Below are 8,481 nucleotides of genomic sequence, written 5' to 3'. Positions count from 1 at the left end.
AGAATACGTGAATCTCTATGGGAAAGCTATTCCAATCCTATTTCACTACAGTTGCAATTGTCCCATCTAAAACCTGCCATGTTAATGTTTGGCATTAATAACCAAAAGATTAACAAAATTGTCTCTCTTGTTGTATCTTTCCAGGAATCTTTTATAATATTAACTTATACCTGGGAAGACCCAAGTTGGAGAAGAGTTTTTAAGGAGGAATTTTGCTCAAATACACTTTTGTAATCAATAAATAATTAACAAAATGTTGTTTTATATCAATCCATTAACAAAGAATGATAGAGTCAGCTAGGGCATATAGTCAAGAAGACCTGTGTTTAAGTCTGGCCTCAGACACTTATTAGCTATATGACCTTAAGCAAGTCACTTAACCTTTGTCTGCCTTCGTTTTCTCCACTATAAAACATGTCATGATAGCATCTATTTCAGAGGGCTAATGGTTAATAATTTCAGAGGCACAAATGAGATATTTGTAAACTGCTCACATATTGTCTCACATATTGTAGGCGCCTAATAAATGTTTTTGTTTTTTCATTCAGCTTCCCTCTCTTTTCAGAGTCATTAAAGTTTAGAGGCAAAACAAACAGGGTGACTCTCAGTGGTTAGGAATATGGTGAATGACCTCAGCATCTTTGATGTCTGACTAAGCTCTAAGTCTAAGCACTCCACAGTTCCTGCTTCTACCATCTATCTGACAGGAAAAAATTGTCCCCCTTCAGCCAGTCTTCACATGCTTGGGGTAGACATCTCCCAAACTCACCAATGAGTTTGAGGGTCATCAGTTACACTCAACCTGGTTTATCTTGATTGAGGAGACAATGGCTTTACTAGACAATGTATGCTATAGCTTCTTGGAGCCACAAGAGGAGAAAGAGAGAATATTCACTCTTCATCAGTCTACTTGGGTCTATTTAAAGCTCAACAGTATTCAGGACCTACAGACTCAGAGTGATGTCATATTGAGCACAAGCCTGGCACTCCCAAGAAAGAAAATAATCCATTCCCTCCTACCTGGGTAGGTTCATCCCTTCCTGACCCTTCTATTCTTCACTCTCCCTTGCTCTGGAGTCCTGCATGTGCAATTTCTTCAAGCAGAGGAAGTCTGTTAACATGGAGCTGGAAGTGAAGACTTTAGGCTCCTGCATTTCTGGGGTGTGTGCATTATGCTGAAGGAGCATAATAACAAAGTGAATTGGGCTTTGAGGGAACATATTTCATCCTTGGAGCCTCAACTGGGGTACTTGAGCAGCGTTATGGGACTGTAGGGAGCTTACAGTATGAGTACAAGGCTAACTCCAATCTTGTCCTCCAAGCTGACTGCCCTTTTATTGATCAAATATGACATGATGACCCAATAGGGGAGGTACTAGTCAAATGAAGAAAGTCTGATGAGGACACTATGACATCAGTAGGATGAAAGGTTAGATGCTCCTGTCAGAAGGCATTGATGAGATGATGGGCATCATCTATAAATCCAAGCCCAAGAAGACCCATGAGACCTATAAATGGCTACTCCAGCACTGGAAGATCATCCATGGGATATATCACCTTTGTGATAGCAGATTGTTTTAGCTATCTTGAAAAATGAAAAACTCCATAACAAGGAAGGAAAAAAAGAAGACTGATCTGGTGCCTGGACAGACAGATAACCATAAATATCAAGTATTGATGAATTTGAACCAAAAGATCACAGATTATGGTGTAGACAAGAAATACAGAATATGGATGATAACACTGACGAGACATGGTGTGAATGTGCAGTTTGAGTTGGATGAAGAGGGGGTTGATGAGGATGTGTATGGGCAGGTATGAGAAGAAGCCTCTATTGATTACATGGAAGAGGATAAGGCCATTGTGCATTGCAAATTCTCAACCACTTTCATAGCCTCAGATGAGCTAATAAATTCCAGGAAAAAGGGTTTGTATCCTGGGGTCATTGATGCTTTTTGGCTATAGTAACAACCTAGCCATTTTTATGATAATACCATTGTGTCTCAGAAGAAAGTAGATGAAGTATTAGGTCTCAAAGAAAGCCAGTGCTGAACAAGAGAGCAAGTAAGTCAACTGGTTCTTCTCTTTCATTTCAGTATATTTCAATTTATTAAAGTGCTGAGGCCTCAATGACCCTAGGCAAGTCATTTAACCCCAATTACCTAATCCTTATTGCTCTTCTGCTTTGGAAGTAATACATAATATTGATTCTAAGACAGAAAGTATGGGGGTTTTTAAGTGCTGAGGCAATGTGGGATGATTCCCTTATATTGTACTTTGCTAGCAAGTGCACAGAATGAAACTGAAAAAACAAGATCATGGAGCTGATAGAGGAAATTAGAGATCTCTGATTTCCTCTATCAGCTCCATGAAACTGAGGATGATCTTATTCAGAAGGAATGGTCCTAAAGGGAATGTGTAAGTCAGTTCCAAATGGACATTGATCTAGAAAACATGGATTTAAGTGGGAGTGGGAGCACTGGCTCTAAGGCAGATTCTGTACTTTGAGGAACTGGCCTTCGCTAAAGGAAGCCAATTCATGGCCAATAAACACTGTCAGCTTCCTGAGGGATCCTTCTGACACTAGCACAAGGGCTATGAAAAGGTTGGTACATGTGTCTGCTCTGAAGTCTAAAGCCTTTGGCCCTGAAGAACAATCATTGCCAGGGGAGACACTACAAAAAATACACCCAGGAAAGATAGCCAGGACTATCTGGGATATGGATCTAGAAAAGAATATACTTAGCCTGTTCCTTTGAGAGGGCTCTGCCTTCACTCCTTCACTGAGCTTTTGTGGACAAAAGCTGAGCACTACAAACATTTGGAGTTGAAGGACCTCTTGCCTTGTCTTTGCCACTCATCAAGTTGATGAGAATTGACCCAACACTTATGGAAGAACTCCTGGCTGACAAATGCATTCAGATGCTGGTCTTTTCAGTTACTCTGGCTTGGGATGTAACTATCCCCACATATATAGTCATCATTAAAGGCACACAGGCATATAGACCAGAAAATGGGTGCTTGAAAGAATTGGGAGTATTGGACATTCTGCAGATGCTGACCCATGATGAATGAGCATAGTAGGACACAAAAGAGGATGGCATTCTCATTACATCTCCTGGGAAGCTTCAGTCCTTTTCATCCCCTACTCAATCAACATCTACCCATTGAGTACTCTATAGAATCAAAGCTGCCTGACCTGATCAGTACTTTGATCATCGTGAGAAATATTCAAAATGTAAATGATGCAGTAAATTGGCTGAGTTGTTCCTATTTATCTAGGCAAATAATCCATTCCTAAACCCTTTATGGCATTTCACATGATAACCTTAAGGGTACTCCCCAGCTGATTCAGCGATAGTTAGATCTGATGCATACTATACCTCTCATGCTAGATAAGAATATTTTGGTCAAACAGGATAAGAAAACTGGCAACTTCCAAGTGGTAGAGCTTGGCTGTACTGTGAGCCACTATTATGGCCCCAATGATTCAGTGTAGATCTATAAGCAGTTTTTGAGACCAACACTGAATGGGACTGAGCTCTTTAGAGTGTCTGCACTCTATTCAGAATTCAAAAATATCACATTAAAAGAGGAAGAGAAGATAAAGCTACAGAAATTTCTCAAGAGGATTCCTATCCCTTTCTAAAGGAGAGCATTGAGGAATCAAGTGCAATGATCATTTATTTCACAGCTAAAGCTGGAGGGGTTTGCACAATGTCAGACATGATATATGTTCCACAGTCGACTGATTAGTTAATGAATGCCATCTTCGTAAACATCTTAAAATGAGGTTGGGCACAGCTGACAAACAAGACTCTGAATCATTGCAAGATGATTGACAAGTATATGTAGCAGTCCATATGCCCTTTGTACCAGTTTTGGAAGCTCCCTGAGGAGGCAGTAAAAAAGACTGAGAAGAAAAACTACCCCTTTGAGCAGCTATCTGTCCTGAATCACAATAAGCTTATCCACATTCCAAGAATGGGAAGATCATCCACAAATATGTTCCCCATCTGTTCCCCAAACTGCAACTCATAGTGCCTTTGCAGCCTATCACTCATTCTGCCCTGAAAGTAGATCTGATCATAACCCCTAATTTTCAATGGGATGAAAAGGTCCATGGTTCACCTGAGGCATTCTGGATTCTGATAGAAAGTGTAGACAGTGAAATGATCCCACACCATGAATATTTCCTGCTCAAAGCCAACCATGTGTGGATGAGGAACTCATTAGATTCTTTGTTTGAGCCACTTTTTCCCCAGGACTTTATTCATGTGGTATCAAATGGCTGGATGCTGTGTGAGCCTCAGTTGCCTTTCTCCTTCCATCACTTCATCTTATCTGATGCTTCTCATAGAACCTTTATACTTACAGCCTTTGCCCACATCTGCCCTGAGGAAAAGGTCCTTTGAGAGTCTCTACCAGGACAAATTCTCATTCTTCAACCCCATCCAGACTCAAATATTTATTACTGTGTAAAATGGAAATGACAATGTATTTTGGGGCCCTCCCCCATGGGCAGCAGAAAGACTACCAGTGTTGAATTTGCCATTTTTAAAGGCATGATCTTGAAGAACTTTGAAAGTTGCTATGTCTATGTCACCGCTATGGAGGCTCTAGCAGAATATATATATATATATATATATATATATATATATATATATATATATATATATATATATATATGGAGAGAGAGAGAGAGAGAGAGAGAGAGAGAGAGAGAGAGAGAGAGAGAGAGAGAGAGAGATTGATATGAGAAATTCCAGGTATACCTTGACAAGAAGGTAGTATCGTTGACTGGAGAGACCAGCACTGACCTGAAACTTTTGTGCAAAGACAATATCATTATCACCATCCTGATATCCTGATATCCTGAAAAATGGGATATCCTTTCCCTCCACTGGAAGTAGTGCAAGAACATCCAGAATGTCAAATTCTTTGTTCTGGATGGGTTCACCTCATTGGGAGTGAAAATGGGTCTACACTCCAAGTGATCTGCTTTTTGTATGTACTATATCTCCTTCCAGATAGTGACCAATCCACATCCCTTTCGAATGCTAAGGATGTAGCCCACTGGTTAGGCTATTATGCAACTTCTGCTTTTTAAATTTTTTTTCAATAATATGTAGAAACAATTTTTAATAATTTGATATTTTAGAATTCAGGTTTTCTTCTAAATCTTCTCTCCTCCCCAATGTGGCAAATAGTCTGATACAGGTTGTACTTGAACTTTCATGCAATACATATTTCCATATTGTTCACACTGTGATAGAAGACACATATCACACCTACAGTAAAAATCTCATGAAGTAAATAAAGTAGAAGGTGGCATTCTTTGATCTGCACTCAAACACCAACAGTTTCTTTTTTTCTTTTCTTTTCTTTTTTGGCTGTGGAGAGCATTTTTTTATCATGACTTCCTCATGATTATCCAAGAAATTGTTTTGCTGATGATAGTTTGGTCCTGCACAGTTGATAATTGTATAATATTTCTGTTACTCAATACATGGTTCTCCTGGATCTGCTCACTTCACTTTGTTCATATGAGTCTTTCCAAGTTTTTTTCTGAATTCATTCGGTTTGTCATTTCTTATGGTGCAACATTAGTCCATTACAACCATGTACAATGTCTTATTATCCATTCCCCAAGTGATGGATAGCCTCTTAGTTTCCACTTTTTTGCCCCTACAAACATCTGTGTACAGGTAAGTCTTTTTTTTTCTTAGCTCTAATTTTGTCAGTATACAGATCCAGTAGTATTATTCCCGGATCAAAGAGTATGTAGAGTTTTGTGGTCTTTTGAGCCTGGTTCCATATCATTCTCCAGAATGATTGCATCTAATTTTGTATCTAATAAGTTATTATTTGTTCATATCCTTTGATCTAGTCCTACTACTCAGAGTGGATGGAGGTCAATGACAGGAAGCAAGGTCCTCTATGTACCAAAATAGCAGAGCAGCAGCACTTTCTGTAGTAGAAAAAAAGTTTGTGTGTGTGTGTTTATGGAGTTGGGAGTTTGGGAGAATCATGAACACAACTTCTGAAGAAAGGTGGAATAGACTATTCTTTGAGTGCAGTGGCCTGCTATTTTGCTGTTAGAAAAACAATATGAAGACATCAAGAACAATGGGAAGAATTGTAGGATATATTGTATGTATCTAATCTAATGGGTATATTTTGTTTTCATACACCCCCCAAAAATTGTGTCCGCTTGGAACTACATGTTTGGAGCTTCAGCATTAGCTACCCACAGAGTAGCCTATTATCTCTGGCTAAACCAATATACCACACCATTAAGAAAACATTAAGTAAGAAGCCCATCATTCTTTTTTGTCTTATCATACAAGCAGACTTGCCTGACTGCCCTCAACATCCTCACCACCCATGCAGCAGATATTCAGTAGCAGAGGGTTTTGCACTGCACATCCCTTACCTGGAGAAGCTAAGTGACAGCATCCTCAAGAAGAGCCCTGTTGAGAGGTGTGGGTTACCTGCAAGAGGGGCTCAGCTTCTAAGAACAGCAACTAGCCTACATGTAGCCAAGTGCTGAATTTCAATCTGACAAAAGGAGATTCTTAGCAGGGCAATCCAGGTCATCCCAGCTTGTGTCGATGTCATCTTTAGCAATGATTGTCTGAGCCTTGCCCTGACAACCATGGAACTGGTTCAGATGAGGTTACCCAAGTCAAATGGTTCAAAGACACCTACCTGAAGCAGTTGCCACACTTCACCTCTGACCCTATCAAATGGATGTACACTCAAAGGAATGGAGAGTGTCTTTGATATTATAGTGAAGGAAAATGAAGACCACAATGCACTGCTTCAGCTGTCAGCCAGTTGTGGCCCCTTTTCATCATTGTTATCCCAATACTGAATTGTCTTATGATTAGGTGGAAAAAAAAGAGAGCCTCCAGAGTGGGGGCCAGTTTTCCTGCTGATACAGCTGGAGCAAAAAGTCATATAATCTGTCAATGTTCCTCTTTTCCCACAGAAACATGAGAAGGCTGATAGGTAGTGATTGGAAACTCTAAATCTAATAGCCTTATCTCCATCAAAAGGTTGACATTGCAACAGAAGGACAAGGTAAAGCTTGATTTTGTGGCTCCAGTCACTGGTGCCCATAATTATACTCTCTACTTTATGAGTGATGCCTACATGAGCTGTGACTAGGAATATATATTCAGTGAGGATGTGAAAGAAGCAGAGAATGATAGTGATTGTGACTGAGTCCCAGGGTACTCATTTACTCGCAAAGAAAAATGCTAAACTAGGATTTGAAATCTATAGTTACCTAGGACTTTGGATTTTCATAGATCCAATATGGGAGGGAATCATGGCAATATGAGCCTAGGTGTCAACATTTTCATCTTATATTCTTTTTAACCCCAAACTCCTTTACTGATTTTAATTCCTGCTTCTTTTTGTTGACTATGCTCTAACATGTAAGTCATACAATATTTTTGATGTCATTCTTTTGTAGGTACTTTTTGTTTGAAAGCTTCTAATACATTAGAAAACTCCCTGAAAAATGAACATTTCCCCCTTTCTTTATCCTTTATTAAATATCTACTGTGTTCTGGGAACTGTTCTAGACACTGGGAATACAAAGACAAACCCTGCCCTCAAAGAGCATACATTGTATTGACAATACAACACATACAAGTACAAGTATAGGTAAAGTAAATAGGCATTTGGGGGGCATAGAAGCTTGAGGGATCAGTTGTTTGTCTTCGTTTTTGAGGGGGGAAATGACAGCATGAATGATGTCTTGACTTGAGTGTCAATTGGGCTTTAGAGAGGCTGAGTTACACAAAATTGACCATCTTGTTCTCATTTCCAGAGGCATTCAAGTCCATCCACAGGACAAAAGTCAGGAGCTTTGGTGATGCAGTGGATGGTCTTTATCATCTTCTATGTCTAACCAAGCTCTACAAACTCCAGAGTACTTTCACCAGTTGTCTTTGTGGCAACTGGAATAAATTGTTCTCATCCACCCATTCTACCAGGAGAAGTCTTCTCATGTTTTTGGTAGATGACGCACCAATAGGTTTGAGGATTGTCACTTATCTTAACCTCATTTGCCCCCTCTCCTGAGAGGCTTTTACCTTGGTGCAGCCATAGCACGTGTTACAGATTTCTGAGGCCACAAGTAAGAGTTGGGTGAAAGGTAGATATGGAGGAGAGAAGAACAGCCCTGAAATTCAGCAGGCTCTCATACCAGAGGCGCTAGTCTTCCTAAACACGTTATACATTCCTGATGGATTAGTAAAGTCTTCATGAAGGAAACAGATCCTGAATTGAGTTTAGAAGGAAATTGGTAAAGGCTTGGAGATGGGAGGCAGAATATCATATATGATTAACAGCAATTAGGTTAGTTTGAAAGGGAAATAGAGTATGTGAAGGAAAGCAATGTGAAATAAGATCAGAAAGGTAGGCTGGAATCAGATTATGTGACCCTAAAAAATGTTTTGCTATAGT

The 8,481-nt window shown here is 39.7% G+C and overlaps 1 pseudogene; it reads left to right on the top strand.

Annotated features, from left to right (window-relative positions):
* Positions 1–1,119: 1,119 nt before the first annotated feature.
* Positions 1,120–7,349, top strand: LOC107651132 (U5 small nuclear ribonucleoprotein 200 kDa helicase-like; annotated as a pseudogene).
* Positions 7,350–8,481: the final 1,132 nt, after the last annotated feature.

The sequence above is a fragment of the Monodelphis domestica genome, chromosome 2 (genome assembly GCF_027887165.1).
Source record: "Monodelphis domestica isolate mMonDom1 chromosome 2, mMonDom1.pri, whole genome shotgun sequence".
Lineage (NCBI taxonomy): Eukaryota > Metazoa > Chordata > Mammalia > Didelphimorphia > Didelphidae > Monodelphis > Monodelphis domestica.
The sequence above is the reverse complement of the archived record's forward strand: the minus strand, read 5'-3'. Positions and strand labels throughout refer to the sequence as shown.